General features: G+C 40.8%; 1 pseudogene; it reads left to right on the top strand.

Moving 5' to 3' along the window:
• The first annotated feature begins 17,784 nt into the window (after positions 1 to 17,784).
• Positions 17,785 to 18,394, top strand: LOC138643302 (uncharacterized; annotated as a pseudogene).
• The last annotated feature ends 1,334 nt before the right edge of the window (positions 18,395 to 19,728 follow it).

Raw genomic sequence — 19,728 nt, 5'->3', positions numbered from 1 at the left:
GTGTGACGGTACCCTTACACTGTCATCGTTAACTCTACATAGACTACATGTTTGATCTAATCTTCAACTACCTCCCCAAGCAATCTCCAGTCCTTAACCTGTCCCAATCAGACATCTCGGCCCTAATCTCCAGCTGTCTCCCAAACCAAAATCTCCAGTCCATAACCTGTCCTTTCCATACATCTTGGACATTATCTCATGCTACCTCCTTTTAAGTAATCTTTGGTCCATAACCTGTCCCCTCCAAACATCTAGGATTAATCTCCAGCTGCCTCCTCAAGCGTAATCTCCATTCCATAACTTGTCTCTTCTATACTTCTCAGACCTAATCTCCAGGTATCTCCCCAAGTGTAACCTTGGGTCCTCACAAGCTTTCTTCCTTTGTTTCTCTCATGTTTGCTCTGCCCATCTCTCCAGAAAAGCCTACAATTTAGATTAACCTTTCTGTGCCACAATGCCAGTTGACCAACTTCTACCCTCATCTACTTTCTCCTTCGCTTGGAGACTGTAAGGCCTTGCAGTCAGGATCTTCAATCCCTTTGTACCAGTCTGTGTCTCATGTAGTCATGGTTATTGTACTTGTTTTCTACCTTATGTTATATCCCTATGAAATGTTATACGTATATTATGTAATAAGGACCCAGTTTGTACCTTTTTTCATATGTACAGAGCTTTTTGAATTATGAGTGCATTAAAGTAAATGGTAAGGTTGCTTGATTGCACTTACTATGAAGTTGTAAAGGATCACATATACAGGGTCATAGAACGTTTTGTGGAAAAATCCAGGAATAAATAATTACAATCTATTAATTTCTTGTCATAGAGAAGATGAGGAAAATGTAATCCCATTCAGTAGAATATAATATTATGGTTTACGGGATTAAATTTAATATCTTCATATAATTCTAGCTTAAAATTTATTTTCAAGACAAAATTGTAGCCAAAATGAATGGAAAATTCAGTGCTGTCTGAAACTGATGTGATACTTCTCCTTCTTCTGTTTATAAAATGATTGGAAAACTTCAGGTCAAATCTATCTAGTTCCTACAGTACGCAAGCACTATATGGTATAAAACACGGAAATGTGGTCACATGTATAGTCTGTCTAGAAAAAGATGCATGTCATAGTCGAGACATGATGCGGTGTATATGTATTTTATATCTATAGTAATCCATCATAATGGGGGACACGGAGCCCCGGTGGATGAAGAGACTAATTGTAGTGAAGCTAGACTATGGACGTGGACTCTTGTTTCGATTTAGCTGGCATGCACAATATTTGCAGGTTCCTTGGCTCATGTGAACTGATATCTGGGCACAGACCATGGAGCCACGGTGAAGCGACAATATCAAGATCTTACGGCATTTTCATCTTTTGCCCCGATGTGGTCCTCTATCCGCCGTTGCATTCCATATGCCATGTTTTATTTTTTTCATCTACATCGATGTATCAGGGATGAATTTTGTTTGTTAATGGAAACATTTTAGAATTACTTATAACCCAACTTTATTGACCTCTTTATGGGGGGAAAAAAACTCCAATTCTGCTGCTTTTTGGAGGTTTACTTTTTCCACAATTCATGTGTTGCACAAATAAAGTGTTAACTTTATTCTATGGGTCCGGCCAGGGTGACACAACCATAGATTCTCTAATCCAAGAGAATCAGGTTGATTATGGTAATAACACTCTGATCAAACTCTGGTCAGTGTCAGCATAGTGTGATCCGATTCTTTTGGATGAGAGAATTGGAGCCCAGTGTGAGGAGAAGAAAATGTCTCCATCTTCTCCATTCTATGAGTCCGCAGAAATCGGACTGCACTCAGATGTTATTCTAGTTCAGTCCGATGTTTTCCACCCACCCATAGACTTGAAATAGTGCGTGCCATACAATTTCAAGGTGGGCATATCGTACATTGCAGATATAATTGGCTCAGCTTATCTTTATATATGTGCTGGCATTAGCATACATACATCTAATTGGCTAAAGTTAATATAATCTACACCCTAGATGTGACTCTTACTTCTTTCTCTCCCTTTCCTATGTTCTCTCTAAGTCCCGTTAGACAAAGAGATTCCTGAGAATTACCGAAGATGCATGTAGAATAACCAAAATGGAGTCATGATAGATAAATTATTCCTGCTCTCATAATTGCTTATTTTTTTGTATGCCAAGACAGTTTTTTTTTATACTATTCGGAGCACATATGGCTTTTTGTTTACTTTTTTTGTACGTATTTTGGAAGGTGTAACAAAAAAAATATTCTTTTGTTACTTCTAATGACATTGTTCAACCATTTAGTATAACTTACAAGTGAAGTTTATTCTGCAGGTAGACATGATAATGACAATACCAATCTGAAGTAGTATTTTTTTTACGTTTATTATTTTTTATATTTATGTTTTTACTACTTTTGCACAACAAAATTACTTTTTTAAAGAAAAAAAATCATCATATTCTTGGTTCTATAGCATTTTTCTGTATACAAAGGCATTTTGATCAAGCTATTTGTCAACATGTTTACTGTTACCCGCTTTAGTAAATTAATAAAACTTTCACTCTCCATAAAATAGAATATTTTCAAAGGATTTTGCATTGGAGCGTCCTTTTATTCTTCCTCCTGGTAATTTATAAATAAAATTGACTGTTGTCACTTGATTGCAGAGTGTCCCTACAAAGTTTGACACTGACCAAACAGCGTTGACAGGGTCGGACTGTATAAGGAAAAACTGTGTTAATAAGAGGAAAGGCAACACTAACGAGTCAATTCAGCCTGACAGTTCCAGAATGAGTAACAGGGGAACGGCAGAATGAAGAGTTTTTAGGAAAGGGAATAGAAGCATTTTCTGAAACAGTCCCTTCAGGAGAGCTGACAGATCGTCTTTAGGACCACATGCTTGGGAATAGTTAAACAAAAAAATGAAGTAACTGTAAAACAATTTTCAAACAAAGTTAATGAATTAAAATCAAGTAAAGGTACACAAAAATGTCATCTCAGGAAACCTGTTAGGCAAAGTTTAGTGGAAATAAATCAGGATCTAATTAACGAAATTAACATAAAACTAGAGGCCTGTGCTTCATCCTCCCAGATATTGCACAGGGCCGCTGTCTGGTTTACCTTGAATTCTTAAATGATGTTGACATGTCCAAAACATAATCAGGATTAATTTTCATGCTCTTTTTTTCAGAAAACCCTAGCTGTTAACAACGTACGGCACTCTGCGTAATATATGTACGCTCAGCGTGAACCGAACTGAAAGGATCAGATTCTTATTTTACTAGAAAAGCTTTTGACATGCGGCAACATTTTTTTACGGTGGACTAACGAGCTGAAAAGTTGTCTTCCTTTGCTTGTCATAACAATTTGCTTCCTCATAATATAGCAATCAAACTGAGACTTAGTGGTTTTAAGGAATGCTATACTTAAAGGGGTATTGTCACACAATACCTTGGGCGCTAACTAGATCCGCAGACATTTATGGCATTTCCTGTGAGATGGGAATATCGATTGAAAGTGTACATCCGACTTACACAAAATGCCTAGAATTAAGGCCCAGACTATGAAACAATCATTGGCTTCAAAGATTCAGCAGATGACAACCAATGAAGTTGACTTTGGGGCCAAACACTTGACACTAGGGTCAATTTTTATGGATCATTTCATGACTTTATGATACCGTTAAAAATGAACATGAACATGATCATGTTCTGTACAGAGAATTATTCCCTTTGGTGGGCCAAAGGAATCCCAGTCGACCATGGCTTTTATAACAGAAAATGACCACAGCATGAGAACAGAAAATTCTCTGTCGCCCCCCCCTGCATTTGTTGGGCTGACTAGGAGTAACAATGGAAAACCAATTTTGTCAGCCTATGTCCAGTGCAAAAATTTGTGTAAAAATTGTACAACCTGATAGTGTTAATTGATTGATGCTTTCTAATGATCAGCTGGCAAAGCTTTCAAGACTAGTTGAAGAATAACTAAACTTTTTTTATTTAATTATCCTCCAGGCCACGCAAAGTCATGAATTTGTGTATTTAATTACCTTATTTTGCTTTCTTCTCTACCAAAACACTTTACAGCAGTGCTGTTTCCACACCCAGATAAATTGGTTGTCCACTACTAGGACAACCCCTTCTTATTCCTCATGTTTACCTGTTAAAATAAAAACACCTATACTCACCTCCGGTGATGACGCAGTTCCAACAGCGTTAGCACTCGGATTCTCGGGGCTTGTGCGAGATTGTTATGTCACGTGAGCCCTGCACCCAATCAGCGCTGGTGTAATTGCCCCAGACTTTGGACAAAAGGAACATCAAGAAGAAGTGCCAGAGACTTCCTGTTGATAGTCAATACATCTGAAGGTGGGTACAGGGACGCCAGCGCTGATTGGATGCATGGCTCATGCGTCATAACCTCACATGAGCCCCGAAAACGCAAATGACGTCATCACTGGAACGGCGCCGGTATGGGAGGCGAGAATAGAAGATTTTATTTTAACGTGGCCACACATGAGGAATGAGAAGGCATTGTCTGAGTAGTGGACAACCCCTTTAAGTCTTCTTTAGAAGTTCCATTCAACTGCTGCTAAGCAAAGTTCTGTACACTATGTCAAAAGCAATTTGCGGGGGAGGGCGTGGCCTGACTTCTGATGGTGCAGGTTGCATAGTGTGGGAGCTCGATTCCCAGGACTCATAAAGCGGCACACAGCAGTGCACAGACGGTGCTTTCTCCTCCAGAACTCCCCACTCCTGCTCCTTACCATTCGGTGAGTGTATGGGGAAATCTAAAGCCGGCGCAGGGGACCCTTCCAGGCGCATTGTGGACTTCTTTGCAGCCACCCCTCAGCAGCCTCAGAGGCCCAAGATGGCGCCGCTTTCTCCTAGATCCTCCAGAGCTGCACGCCGAGGCTCTCAGTCTTCTGCCTCAAGCACAGCAGCGGCTGATCTCTCAGAGGCTCCAGTTACAGCAGCGCTGCTCAGAGACATGCTTGGTGACCTCCGTACCTCCCTGCAGGAGGATATGCGTTCCATGATGGCAGAGCTCAGGGGGGAGGTGGAGGAGCTGGGAGGCCGCACGGATCATCTTGAAAATAAAATGTCCGAACTGGTAGCTTCTCACAATGATTTGTGGGAAGCTTATGATAACCTGCAGCTGCTTGTTACCAAAACTCATGCTAAAACCCTGGATTTGGAAGACAGATCCAGGAGAAATAATGTGAAACTAAGAGGCATTGCTGAATCAATTGGGGCTGATGATCTCAGAGCCTTTCTACAAGACTTTATCACATCTATTCTCCCACTTTATTCCAAAGATGACGTTGTGATCGACCGTATTCATCGGATCCCTAAACCCTCAGGCCTTGACCCTGCGGTACCCAGAGATGTACTAGCTCGCATCCATTTTTTTGTTATGAAGGAGGAATTTCTGCAAGCACTAAGATCGAAGCCGTCGCTACCTGAACGATTTGCTACCACTGCAGTTTTCCCTGATCTGTCTCCAGGAACTCTAGCCCTCCGCAGGCCTTTTGCACCATACACCTCAATCCTGAGGGAAAAGGGTATATTATACCGCTGGGGTTTCCCCACCAAACTTTGCATTCGTAAAGACGGTTCATTTACCACGTGCCTATCCCCGTCGCAAGCAGCCAAGACCCTGTCCCAATGGGGTTTTGACCCTCCTGTGCTTCCACCAAACCTGGAGGATCTGGTCCCTGGAGACGCCGTATTACCCCTGACTGGAAGGTCGCCTGAAGTGTCTATTTTAACCATTTCCTGGCTGGAAGAATTTATTTTTTCCTTTTTCCCGCTCAGTTCTAGTTCTCTTTTTCTTTTTTCTATTCTTTTTTTTTTGCTTGCTGAGTTTTTTGCTGAGGCTGGTTCCTGGCAGGACTCCGCTCAGCATATTGCCCCATTGGTGAACTGTTTTCTATTTTCACCTCAGACTCAGGATTTCCCTGGATGTTCCCTTGTTTAAATGTTTGGATTTTGTATGTTTGTTTTTCCCTTCTCCTCCTTCCCTCCCTCTCCCCCCTCCTTTCCCTCTTCCCCCCCCTCGTCGCAGATGGAGTTTGCGAGGTATCCCACGACATGTTTATGCTTTTTTTGTGGGTAATGGGTTTGCGTATCTTCTTCAGCAAATTGTGTAACATATTACAATGAGTGTTTCTTTATATTCTATTAATGTTAACGGCCTCAACTCCCCTGGTAAGAGATCGATTGTCTGGCGTCAGCTCGCTAAATCCAAACACGATATTATATGCTTACAGGAGACTCATTTACTAGAACGGGACAATATAAGAATGTATTCGAATCTATACCCCCACCAATTTTTTGCGAATGGGAAGACCAAAAAGGCTGGGGTGGCAATTTTTTTTAGCAAGGCTAACTCTTTCCAGCTAATTAGTTCTACAGCCGACCCTGCGGGCAGATACATTATAATTTTATGTTTAATCAACAATACCCCTTACACCATTGCCTCTGTGTATGGCCCAAATTTTGGTCAGGTTAAATTTCTAAATAATTTATTTCAAATCTTAGGTAATTATCAGCATGGTCATAAATTAGTTGCCGGAGACTTCAACATTCCAGTATCCAAGAATCTAGACTGTTCGTCGGCTGCTGTGGCCAGGGGTGATGCGGCCCAGCTGATTAGCTCCTACAATTTACACGATATCTGGAGATATCTCCATTGTAATGAGAGAGACTACACATTTTGGTCCCCTCGTCATGGTTCTTACAGTAGAATTGATTATATTTTAGTAGATGATGTCGCTCTCCTTCACTGCATGTCTGCAAATATAGGTAATATCACTTGGTCTGATCATGCTCCTGTGTCAGTCTCCCTAGAAGACCCTCTTGCAATCAGACCCCCTTCACACTGGCGCCTTAATGACCACCTTCTCTCTGAGCAAGCGAACTCTACACTAATTGAAAACTCTTTGCAGGAATTCTTTGCCTTTAATGACTCGGCGGATGTGCGTGAGGACTCCCTCTGGTTCGCTCACAAGGCAGTGGCTCGTGGCCTTTTCATTAAGATGGCTGCGACAGCTAAACGCAAGTATAACTTAAATCTTCAATCTGCCTTGGCTGAAGTGGCCCGGTTGGAGTCTTGCCACAAAGCCTGCCCCTCCCCTCAATTATTTTCCAATCTTTCTGATGCACGCCTGCGCCTTCGCCAGCTCCTCCTCCATAGAGCAGAAAATTCGCTCAGGAAATCGAAAGCCAAATTCTACTCCATGGGTGACAGGGCAGGCGCCTTACTAGCTAAACGCGTTAAAAAAAAAGAAGCCCAAACCAAAATTGCTTATCTTCTTAAGTCAGATGGTTCTCGGATTTACAACCCAATCCATATCGCTGAAGAATTTGCCTCATACTACTCCTCATTCTATAACCTAGATTCTGACGTAAATACTCCTCAACCTTCTCAGGACTCAATTAACGCTTTTTTGAATAAAGCGAATCTCCCCACTGTTAATCCGGAGCAGTTGTCACTCCTTAACGGCCCTATAGAAGCAACTGAAATCTCCCAAATAATCAAAGAGGCCAAAAAAACGCTCTGCCCCGGGTCCAGATGGCTTTTCCTTCTCATACTACTCTCATTTTCTCACTATCCTCTCTCCTTTTCTCATTCGTTTATTTAACTATTGGCGCTCTATGGGTACTATTGAGAGAGAGGGTCTGGAGGCTTGTATTTCGACACTTCCTAAACCTGGGAAACCTATGACCTCTCCTGGCAATTTTCGTCCTATCGCCCTTCTAAATTGCGATGTAAAGATATATGCTAAGGTCTGGGCCAATAGGTTATTATCGGTGCTCCCATCCTTGGTTCACTCAGACCAGGTTGGGTTTGTCCCGGGTAGGCAAACTAGAGATGGTACGAGACGCTTGATCGACCTGCTGGATGTGGTGGAGAGGCGGAGCCTCCCCAGTGTGTTCCTATCTCTCAACGCGGAAAAGGCGTTCGATCGGGTGCACTGGGGCTATATAGCATCTACTTTGCACAAATTTGGTCTTACTGGCCAGATTTTTTCAGCTATTATGGCTTTGTATTCCAATCCTTGTGCCTCAGTTCGCTCAGCCGGCTTTAAATCCCGTATATTTTCTATTTCAAATGGGACCCGGCAGGGTTGCCCCCTCTCCCCCATCATCTTTGCTTTAGTCATGGAGCCCCTGGCGGCTGCGGTGAGGCAATGCCCTGACATTAGGGGGGTAATGGTGGGAAGTCAGGAGCACAAAATTGGCCTCTACGCCGACGATGTGGTGTTGTCTTGCTCTGCTCCTCTACAGTCACTATCTGCAGTGTCTTCCATTCTTACCCAATTTACTGAAGCCTCCTATTATAAGCTAAATCTGTCCAAGTCCACAATTTTTCCCCTATTTATCTCTTCCTCTCTCCAACTTCAAATCCAAAATATTTACCCTTTTATATGATCTCCGCTCGGATTCACTTATCTAGGTATTCAAATTACCCATATTAAAAACATTGTTCGCCTTAACTGTGATTCAACCCTCCACGAAATTAAAAAAGAAATTGACCAGCTTGCCTGCTCTCATCTATCCTGGATGGCTAGGATACAAACGTCTAAGATGTTAATTCTCCCTAAACTTACATATCTTTTTAGATGCCTCCCCTTCGCTATCCCCTCTAAGTACCTCTCTGCTTTTCAAGCAATTATTGACCGTTTTATTTGGAATAACAAGCCACATAGAATAAAACGCTCCCTAATGTCTCTCCCATATGCCAGGGGAGGTCTTGGTGCCCCTAATATCCACCTTTACCACAAAGCTGCTCTCCTAGACCCCCTTAAGATTTGGTGGGAGGGGAACTCCTCCCTCCAGTGGTTCCATATTGAGTCGTGCTTTGCCCCTAGGGGTTCCCTCAAACTTTTGCTGGAGATCTGTTTGCTCCAGCCGCCCAGTCGGAGCTCCCCTCTTAAAACAATTTGCTCCGCCACTAAGGTTTGGACAGGTCTCTGCCCTACTTACCTCCCTTTTATATTTGACTACGTCTCTATTCAAGCATTAGAATACGCAATAGATGGTTTGTCTCTCTCTGCCTTGGGGGACTGCGGAATACACCGAGTGAATGATCTCTATAATGAGTCGGGCCTGAGATCATTTGCGGACCTCACTGCTCGCTATAACTTGCCTCCTAGGGCTTTTTTTCAGTATTACCAAATTCGTAGCCTCCTTAAACATTGTAACTCCTTCGGTGTGGCCGTGTCCCCCCTGGGTATGGAGACCCCAAACCACAGATTTTTCAGACCAAACACGTGGATTGATAATGGCATTTCCATCATTTATAAATCCCTCCTCTCCCATGATTTCTCTGAGAGACTCCCATTTATGTCCACTTGGGAGGGTGCCCTTGCATTCGAGGCTTCCCCGGAGGATTGGAGCATGGCTATGCTGCATCCTTCCAAATTCTCTTCGTGTCTTGGTCACCTCGAACAAAGCAAAAAAATTCAGCTCCTATGGTATTTCACTCCCGTTAAATTAGCTAAATTTTATCCCTCCTCTTCCCCATTATGCTGGAAAAATTGTGGTGTTTCTGGTTCGCTGGCTCATGTATGGTGGAGTTGCCCTCGTGTGCAAATATTTTGGCGTCAGGTTGAAGCGATTCTTTCAGAGATGACCCATCTTCCTATCAACCTAACTGGCCCTCTAGCAGTATTGGGTATATCTCTCTTGGACTTCCCATCTTCCCTTCACCCCATTATTTCTAATATTCTTGTGGCGGCCCGACAATGTATTGCAAAGCACTGGAAATCTTCTAATATTCCCTCCAGACCTGAATTGATATCCAAAATTAATCTGCACTTTAGTTATGAGTCGATTACTGCGGACTGTCTTGCAAAAAAGAACAAGGTCCTTACGTGGTGGGACCCTTGGGTCTCCTCACCCTTTATTTCCTCGCCTGACCACCATCCCCCTTCTTCTGCCAGCTGACTCAATTGTTTGATATCATAGCTATGTATGCACCCATGTATTGTAATTTTTTTTTGTTTCATTCTTGATCGTGGATAGTTACATTTATGTCTTCCCCTCCCCCTTCCCCCCCCCCCTTTTTCCTTTCCTTGTTGCATTTTAATTGTACTCTGTTTTCTCAATAAAAATTGAATGGTTAAAAAAAAAAAAAAAACCAATTTGCGCATGGGACAAACAATGTTATGTATGAGACTTTCCCTGCCTGACATGCCTTGCTCCTAACTTCCTACACAAATAGGGGAACCTGTACCTCGACTGTTTGAATATAGTGTACTGATATTACTGAGCAGCAGTTGAAAGGAGCTTCTAAAGGACCATGAAATGGCCATGTGACACAGTACTGCAACATGTTTTTTGAGGGAGAAGAAAACAAAATAAAATAATGAAGTATATTATAAAAAGCATACCTTTTCAATATCTGGAGAATAGTTATATAAAAAAATAAGTCTAAATACTCTTTTTCAGCCTGAAGAAGGGGAAGATTTGTTATGAAAGATTCTTTACTGTGTGTTTACCTGAATTATGCCCTCCATGTTCATCAAATATGCTAAAGTCACTTTAGAAAGTGCACATTACATAAGCCCACACCAGCCCTTATATTCATTTAAAAAAAAGCATGGAAAGTATGGATGACATCACTGGGCTCCTCTGTGGTGACAACAGGTTAATAGACATATGGACTGGTCTACAACACTGTTTTGGTATAAAACACCCTATTTCTCAGTATATGGGCTTTAGTCCAGAATAAACCTTTTAAAATTTTGGCACCCCCTACTGTATATTAAAAGGAAAAAGTCAACGCAAAACACTTAACATATAAAAAGCCTATAACGTCTGTTCCAGTCTCGTTTCTGTGTTTCTTCATTGCTTCCCAATGTTTGCAGAAAAAATTGTTTATTTTTTCAATAAATGGAATTAATAAGTCGTAAACTACTGTTTGCTATTTAATGTGTATGGGGTTGTTAGCCATAAATAGTGTCAGCTGTGTGAAAAGTATTATTTACGCTAAACTCTTTTCAAAAGTTAATAGTTTCCAGAAGTCTTGATACTGGTACTTCAAAACCTATGCAAAAAAAAAAGTCAGAAGTGACATATACTACAATAACAATAATACACGGAGGCGGAATATGTTGGTGCTATATAAATAAAATAATAATAATTATTATTATTTTTCACTTTAGAGGAAATGCCTATTAATCATTGAATTAAGATTTTTCATTCAGTCTCACTGCCACAGATGTATAAAATCTGGCCACGTAACGTTACAGAGCGGGGTCATCGAGTGCTGAGGGCAGAAAAGTCACCAACCATCTGCTGACTCCTTACTTCTGTTGAAGGGAAATCTGAAAGAGAACCTGTCAGGTCAGATAACGCTATTAACTTGCAGATATAGGATTAATCACCAAATTTATAATTTTCGATAGCTGTCCGGCTACTGTACTGAAAATGTGGCACCAGGGAGAAAATGAACTTTATTTCTCCCAGGAGCTGCCGGCTTTCAGTCATAGAGGTGTGCCAGAGCAGCTACAGTCACTGCTCACAGCACTGAGAGCGGCGGCTATAAGTATGCCCCAGCAGTTTGGTATAACTGCAGAGTCGGCTGTCAGTCGCAATGCCCGGGTATACTTACAGCTGCCACTCTTGGTGCTGTGAACCATAACTGTAGTCGCTCTGGCGCACCTCTATGACTGAAAGTCGGCGGTTCCTGGGAGAAATAAAGTTCATTTTCTCGCTGTTCCGCACTTTCAGTACTGTAACCAGGCATATCTGCAGGTTAATAGTGTTATCCAACCGGACAGGTTCCCTTTAATGCTTCAGTATAAGCCATTTTGGAAAATTGTAGCTTTCAAATTTATGGGAACAGTTTGAGGAAGGCGAAATATTCTTTTTCTAATCTGTTTGCGTTTTCTGGTTGTTGATTATTTTTTTATTCTATTTTCTGTGTATGGTTTTGGGGGCAGTCCTTTTGCAACTTCTGATAACAGCATTCAGAGATTTGCTTTACAGCACACATGACAATAGGAAATAATAGTCTGGAGAGGTCAGAGTATTAACTTCTATGGGAGAGTTGTGTGGGTATGATCTGGGATCTCTGCAGAGCTCATTGTGCAGAAAAACATAAAACGTAATGAAAAATATAATATTTCAACAGCAGGTCATTTTATGATTATACATTCCTTGTAAGCTCCTGGACCCCAGGGTCACTCACCTACAGTACTTTTTATATTACTCGTATCTAATGTATCCCCGGCTCCCTCAGACACAAGGGCACGGGTCTACCCCCCAGCTATCCCCCTAGAAGCATGCAGTCTGGGTTATAGATGTAGAATTGATGTTATTCATTACATATAAATAGGACACTTTTCCTGCTGGATTCATGGAAACAATTTTATTGAAAATAAAAATTTCAAAGAATTGCAATGAAAATTTACAATTTACAAATTATTTTTTTTTTAAGTCTGAAATCTCACATATTTCCACTTAGTAAGTTTTATGAAAGCCAATAAAATGAGGTGCTACATAATAATACTTATTGCTGTACATTCCTAGTATTATTTCTCTGTTTACAAGAGTAATTAGGAATCCTTACAGCAAAATGGAATGATTAAATGAAAGTTTGCCCGTATGACTGTTGCCTCGAAAAGACGAATAAAGACAAAAATAAATAAACAAAGATTGATTGTCAGGATAATTATACTTATATTCTACAGGAACGAGCCGCAGCTCGGATTCAGAAGTTACGCAAGTGAGGTTATTGGAAACCCGGAACGGGCGGCAAGTTTCCTTAGAACTCTGCATTGTTCTGTTGCTGTTTAATTCCTCTTTAAAATATATGAAGCCTCACTGTGGGATGTCTGGCTCTGCTTAAAGGGGTTGTCGGAGATCTGACAAAAATGGGGAGATAATGCTGTAAAACAAAAAAAATAATGTATGGTGCGCACTATGGTGCTGCAAATCAAATATCTTCTACGGATAATGGAACTCAACCACAGTTCTCTGCACCTAGCACGTTTGCTTATTGTTCAAGATTACGTAATTGATTTTTTGTTATCCAGCACTACGTTATACTTATTTAATTACCATTCTCTGGGAATAATAGATCCATTTACACATTATTGCATTTTTATTTTTTTTCCGCTTTTTTTTTACAGTTTGTCATCATGGAGAGAACTTTTCTGTTTGAGTGGCTGTGAGCATGTTTTTTTTTTCAAAAAAGCACTCCTATCAAAGTTTTTGTCCTCCTAATATACTGCAGTCCTCATATTATATAGCACTGTGTACTTACAATTGCTCATTTTTCCTTTCTACCCAGCTAATTCTTCTATATTCCATTACGTCTATGACATCACATGACTAAAAACAGACAAGCTGAATTCTTTTAAGCTCTATGTAGAAACTGGAAGTCTCTTTTCACTGAATGAGTCATCATTAGAACTACAATTCTATATCATTGCAAAGTCCCGGGCAGGGGGGAGGTAGCAGAGGTTGAAGAGGGGTGGACCTGGGTTTTGATGGGAGTGCTTTAAAGGGCCACTGTCACCCCCTCCAGCCGTTATAAACTAAAAGAGCCACCTTGTGCAGCAGTAATGCTGCATTCTAACAAGGTGGCTCTTTTAGTTTTTTGTTCATGTATTCCCAAAATAAAGCGCTTTGAAACTTATCTAAAATACCTGTCTTTCGCCAGGGAGGCGGGTCCTCACTCCCCAGCTTGAACCGCTACTCTGCCGTCACTTCAATCTTCAGGGGCTTTCGGCGCCGCCCCCTCCGCGCTGTTTTAGCTTCAAAACCGGCACCTGCACAGTGTACAACTGTGTGGGGCAGGCCTCCTCCTAGCAATTCTTTCCCGGCGATTGCTTTATTTTGGGAATACATGAACAAAAAACTAAAAAAGCCACCTTGTTAGAATGCAGCATTACTGCTGCACAAGGTGGCTCTTTTAGTTTATAACGGCTGGAGGGGGTGACAGTGGCCCTTTAAGTTGATCAATATTGATGAACACAACAATAAAACTATTTGATTAATTGATATGACAAACAATGGAGGATTTAGATCTAAGTATATTCATGTGTGTGAATGACCCGAAGTCCAGATCTAAATGCTATTGGGAATCTGTGACAAGACCAGACAATTGCTGTTCACAGACGCCTCCATCCAATCTCACTGAGCTACAGCTAGTTTGAAATGAATAATGGACAAAAAACATCATCCTCTTGAGGTGTAAAGCTGATCAAGACATATCCACAAAAGACTTAAAGCAGTGATTGCAGTGAAATGTGGTCCTACAAATTATTGACTCGGGGGCTGAATACAAATGCAAATTAGAAGGAGAAACACTGTCCTTTTAAAAGAATTGTGTGCCCACGGCTCACACCCCGCTTGTGGCATTTTTTGATTCCCGGTTCCTGCTCCACAGAGGTCCTCCTTCACATGAAAGAGATCTCAGGATTTACACTATTGCTGTACTAGATTTTGCCTAACTTGTTATGATCAGGTGACCTTGGAGCAGCATGAAAACTTTCACTGGAGTAGGTGGTAACTATACTGACCGCAAATCCTGATCTAAACACCGCAACTAGAAGTAGCCGTGGGGTGTGCCTAACAAAACCTAGACACCTCGTCACAGCCGGAGGACTAAATACCCCTATAGATGGAAATAGGAAATCTACCTTGCCTCAGAGTAGAACCCCAAAGGATAGGCAGCCCCCCACAAATATTGACTGTGAGCAGTAGAGGAAAAGACACACGTAGGCAGGAAACAGGATTTAGCAAAAGAGGCCAGTCTAGCTAAAATAGGAAAGTATAGGACAGGATACTAAGCGGTCAGTATTAAAATCCTTCCAAAAATATCCACAGCAGAAAATACTAAAACTCCACCATCTAACTAAAGATGTGGAGCGTATATCTGCAACTCCAGATAATCCAACAAGACTGAAAAAACACTGACACAGTCTAAGCTGGACAAGAAAAAACAAATGAATAGCACAGAATATAAGCACACAGCTTGTGTGCCACAGAAAAAGAAACAGACACTTATCTTTGCTGAATTGGCAGCTAAGCAGGAGAAGCCAGAAAGTGATCCAACACTTCACAAGAAACATTGACAACTGGCAAGGACTAATGAATCCTGCACACCTAAATATCCCAGTCAGAACTGCAATCAGCAGATACACCTGGCCAGGACTGTGACTCAGAAACAACTGCATTCCCACCTTCAACCACTGGAGGGAACCCAAAAGCAGAATTCACAACACTAACTGCACCAACAACAGATGTGCTTGACAAAGCTCCCGGTCGAAATGTTGGACTACATCTATAAATTTACACTTCAGCAAGACGTACAGTCTCATTTTCTTTTGTGGTGACGAGGTTCTTACCTCTATGAATACAAATGCACGTCACAATTTTCAGATTCATATTTTTTAAATAATTAAAAAACCACATATAATTTCCTTTACACTTCACAAATACTTTCTGCTTTGTGTTGGTTTATCACATAAAATCCTAATAAAATACATTTAAGTTTGTGTGTGGAATGCGAAAAAATGTGGAAAGGTTGAAGGAGTATGAATACTTTTTCAAGGAACTCTATGCCCTAAAATCTAGCCACATTGACTGAATAGGTCATTTTAAAGTCATCATTACTACGGTGCACATCTGGGTGCTGTGGTTAAGCAGACCACTAGACAAAAAAATACTGAAAACTAGCTCTCGTTCATGTATCCTTATATTTACGAACTATGAAATTAATGCATTGTGCCAGCAAGCTCCCAGGAAAAATCGCTATATATTCCTGGTAAAATAACCGACTGTCACAAACTACAGCAGAGGAACGTTGTAAGCCAAATACTTATTAAAACTATATTTTTTAGAATCCAGATGCTCTTATCTTTCCGTACTTTATTAATGGTTAAGTGACGTGTGTTTATCTCTCGAATCATTACTAATAAGTCAATATTTCCACTATTGTATGTCCAAAGAATATAATGCTCTGTGTTGCCAAATGTTCCTACATATTTAATTACATATTTTGCAATATTTTCCACCTTAGTCGGCTTTGTTTTGTCTACTTTGAGTTATAATGAGAAGGTTAAGACGGCACAAGCACTGGAGGAATCTGCTGTCCGCTTCCCGGTAAGTCGTGATGACATGTATCAAGGAGCGTAAAGTGTGTATTTGGCTTCCTTCCTCCATATTTTATACACTGTTGAGAGATGCTTGTTTAGGAAGATTTTCTTTTATATTAGACAGAAAACGATTAGGCTATTAGACAGAATACCACATAGTAAACCGAATGTAAAAAATAAGTCTTCGAGAAACTATAATGGGTTTATCAGAAACTATACATCCAGACCTAAATCCTCACAAAATGTAAAGAATTATTAAAACATTGCAGACCCTTCTTTCTATAAAAAAAAAAACAAAAAAAAAACCACTCCACATAGATCAACATAATGATCTTCTTACTGATTTTAATGGTGTACATAATGAATTTGGACACCAAAAAGGAAGATTATGGACATAGTCAAGAAGGCACTCAAAGATTTAAAAGAGCACCCCGGTGATTTTTTTTGCTTCTGCTTTTGATAGCATTCATGTTGGCTTGTGTCATGAGTTTTTCAAGAGAACCTCATTCTGAGTCTCATAGATTTTCTTTGAGAAAGTAACCGCTTCTCCATACATAACACACTATGTGATCCAGCTGGTTAAAAATGCGGTTACGTGGTGCTGCCGCGGACAGGAGGGCAGCTGAAGATGGCAACCGGTGAGTATATTACGGAGTGCAGCTGAAATCGGCAGTTGATGGCAACCGGTGAGTATATTACGGCACTCTTTACACTTTCACATGATTGATAACAAAAAGAGAAATTGAAAAAAGTAATCAGAGTGCTCCTTAAAAAAAATAATCAGCTCTCCTGATATCTCTTCGTTAGTAAATACTAGTAATGAACGAACGTGTTCGGATAAGATGTTAACAGAGCATTCTCATGTGCTTAACCGAGTGTCTTCGGTGTGCTCGAAAAATATGTTTGAGTCCCCGCGGCTGCATATGTCATGGCTGTTCGACATCCACAACACATGCAGGGATTGCACAGATTTATATCTTGGACAGTGAAGAAGCATTAAGTACAAGAAGAAAAGCAAATAAAAAGGTCCTCCCAGCACTGCCCTCATCTCTTGGAGAGAAAATGAAAGCAATTAACCCACTCGCAAGAGCCTTCACAATGATGAGGGAATTTGAAATAGAGGAAGAGAGGATTGCAGAATTAGAAAATCGTGATCCACTCGAAATAACAATGCCAATTATAAATTACTACAATGAAGACCAGAGGCGCTACAATGTACCAAGGTGCAATGAAGCAGCTATAATTTATAAAAATGCAATGGGTGAACAACGATTTAATAGGGACATCAGAGTTCACCTCAAAAGTGAAAACCAAACTGTTCAAATCAGCTTTCTTCACAGAAAGTGTGATGCAATGACATATCCACTTCTATTCCCATATGGGGACAGTGGATGGACAATAAATTTGACAACTCGAATTGACCTAAGTGTGCAACATCAAGGAATTGGTGACATTCATCTACCATTCATACCAGTGGATCAAGATCGACAAGAAAAATATCACCCTGTTGCAGTACTATGCATACAGGCTTGCCATTCATGACGAGTTCAATCCCCTTTTACATGCTGGGAAGTTGACGCAACAATTTATCGCTGACAGTTACGTCAAAATTGAATCCGATCGAATATATAAATAAAAAGGCATTGCGCGTCGACAGTTATGCCGGTGTTATGGATCACATCCATAATGCTGCGTTACACCAAGGGCTAAAAGCCGGGACACCAGTAATTTTACCGTCCACTTTCATTGGAAGTCCAAGAGCTAGAGCTATGCAGCAAAATTACCAAGATGCCATGGCAATTGTCTGAATATTCAGAAATCCAGATCTTTTTGTTACGATGACCTGTAACCCAAATTGGAAAGAAATAACTGGTAAAGGCCAGAGTTCAGACCAGATTTGGTTGCACGAGTATTTAAAATCAAACTCCAAGCCATACTTAACGAGATTTTGAAAAAAAACACATTTTTGGCCATGTATTTGCCTATGTGCATGTAATAGAATTTCAAAAGTGTTGACTACCACACGCTCACATGCTCTTAATCCTCAGAGAGGAAGATAAACCGAGGGACAAAGAAATAATTGACGAATTGGTCTCTGCTGAAATCCCAAATGAGACAGCACATCCAAAACTGCATGAGGCAGTGATGAAGCACATGATTCATGGCCCATGTGGCGAAGATCAACCTGGTGATATATGCATGACAGATGGTCAATGCGCAAAAAAATTCCCAAAGGAATTTAATACAGAGACAAACCCCAATGTTGATGGTTACCCATAGTACCGTCGATGCAATACTGGGAAAACCAGAAGAGGAACGCGAGAAATAGACAATAGATGGGTAGTTCCATACAACCCCTATTTATTGCTCCAGTACAACTGCCATGACTGTGCCAATATCAAGTTTGATACATTAAACTGGAATGAACCAGCCATGTACCTAGATTCTCGGTATATAAGCGCCCTGAGGGCAGGTGGAGAATCAGAAAAAGTAAAATGCATGATGCTAGACATACCATTAAAAGGCTTGCTGTTCACCTTGAAAACATTCAGCAAGTGTTTTTAGAAGATGGTAATGTGGATATGGTTTTTTCGGACTCAATAGCCTCTTCTCTGCAGGCTTATTTTGAGCTAAACAAAGTTTACGCTTCCGCCCGTCAGTATTTGTACAGTGAAATCCCTGAACGCTATGTCTGGGATAGAAAAGCTGTACCAGAAGGATGGAAAAAATGACGGGCTCAATTTGGGAAAAAAATTGCCCGAATGTATAGTTTCTTTAACAGATGGTGAGCTGTATTACCCAAGACTCCTTTTACTTCACGTTAGAGGAGCAAAGTCTTATGCTAACTTAAGGACTGTCAATGGAGTCGTACATGACATGTATAAAAATGCGTGCATTCATCTTTTGGAAAACGATTCCCAATGGGAAGACGGTATAACGGATGCAATTGCTTTCCAAATGCCTTACCAAATTTGCAAATTATTTTCTATAATTTGTGTATATGGGGAACCAGCTAATCCATTGGAATTATGGCAAAAATATAAAACCGAATTTATGGAGGATTACACCAGGCGGTATAGTCCAGAAATTGCTGAGCAACTGGCTCTTCGTGATATTAATGAAATGCTCTTAAGCAATAAAAAGTCCTGTGCTGACTATGGATTGCCAACTCCAGAAATGTTCCAGATGAAATACTGGACCAACTGAATTATGCTGTAATAAAGCAGGAGGCTGAGCAATTGAAAGCCATGCTAAATGAAGCCCAGAATGCTGCATCACAGCCAGACGACACTAGCTCGCACTGTTTTTTTCTGGACGGCCCAGGAGGCAGTGGTAAGACATTTTTGTACAACTGCTTGCACAAGACACTACAAGCAGAAAGTCTATTTGCTCAGTAGCCTCCACTGGATTGGCGGCTACTTTACTACAAAACGGTAGCACCTACCATTCCAAGTTTGGCCTTTGTCAAAAATTAAGCCAACCTCACTTCAAGCAAAGGAGCTTAGGGAGTCATCTGTCATTATTTGGGATGAAGTAACAATGACTCCCTGTTTTAATATGAACGCTATGGATAATTTGTTCCAAGACATATGTGGAAAAAAGACCATTTGGTG

The sequence above is a fragment of the Ranitomeya imitator genome, chromosome 6, assembly GCF_032444005.1.
Source record: "Ranitomeya imitator isolate aRanImi1 chromosome 6, aRanImi1.pri, whole genome shotgun sequence".
Classification (NCBI taxonomy): Eukaryota; Metazoa; Chordata; class Amphibia; order Anura; family Dendrobatidae; genus Ranitomeya; species Ranitomeya imitator.
Note: the sequence above shows the minus strand (reverse complement) of the source record. Positions and strands in the feature narration are given on the sequence as shown.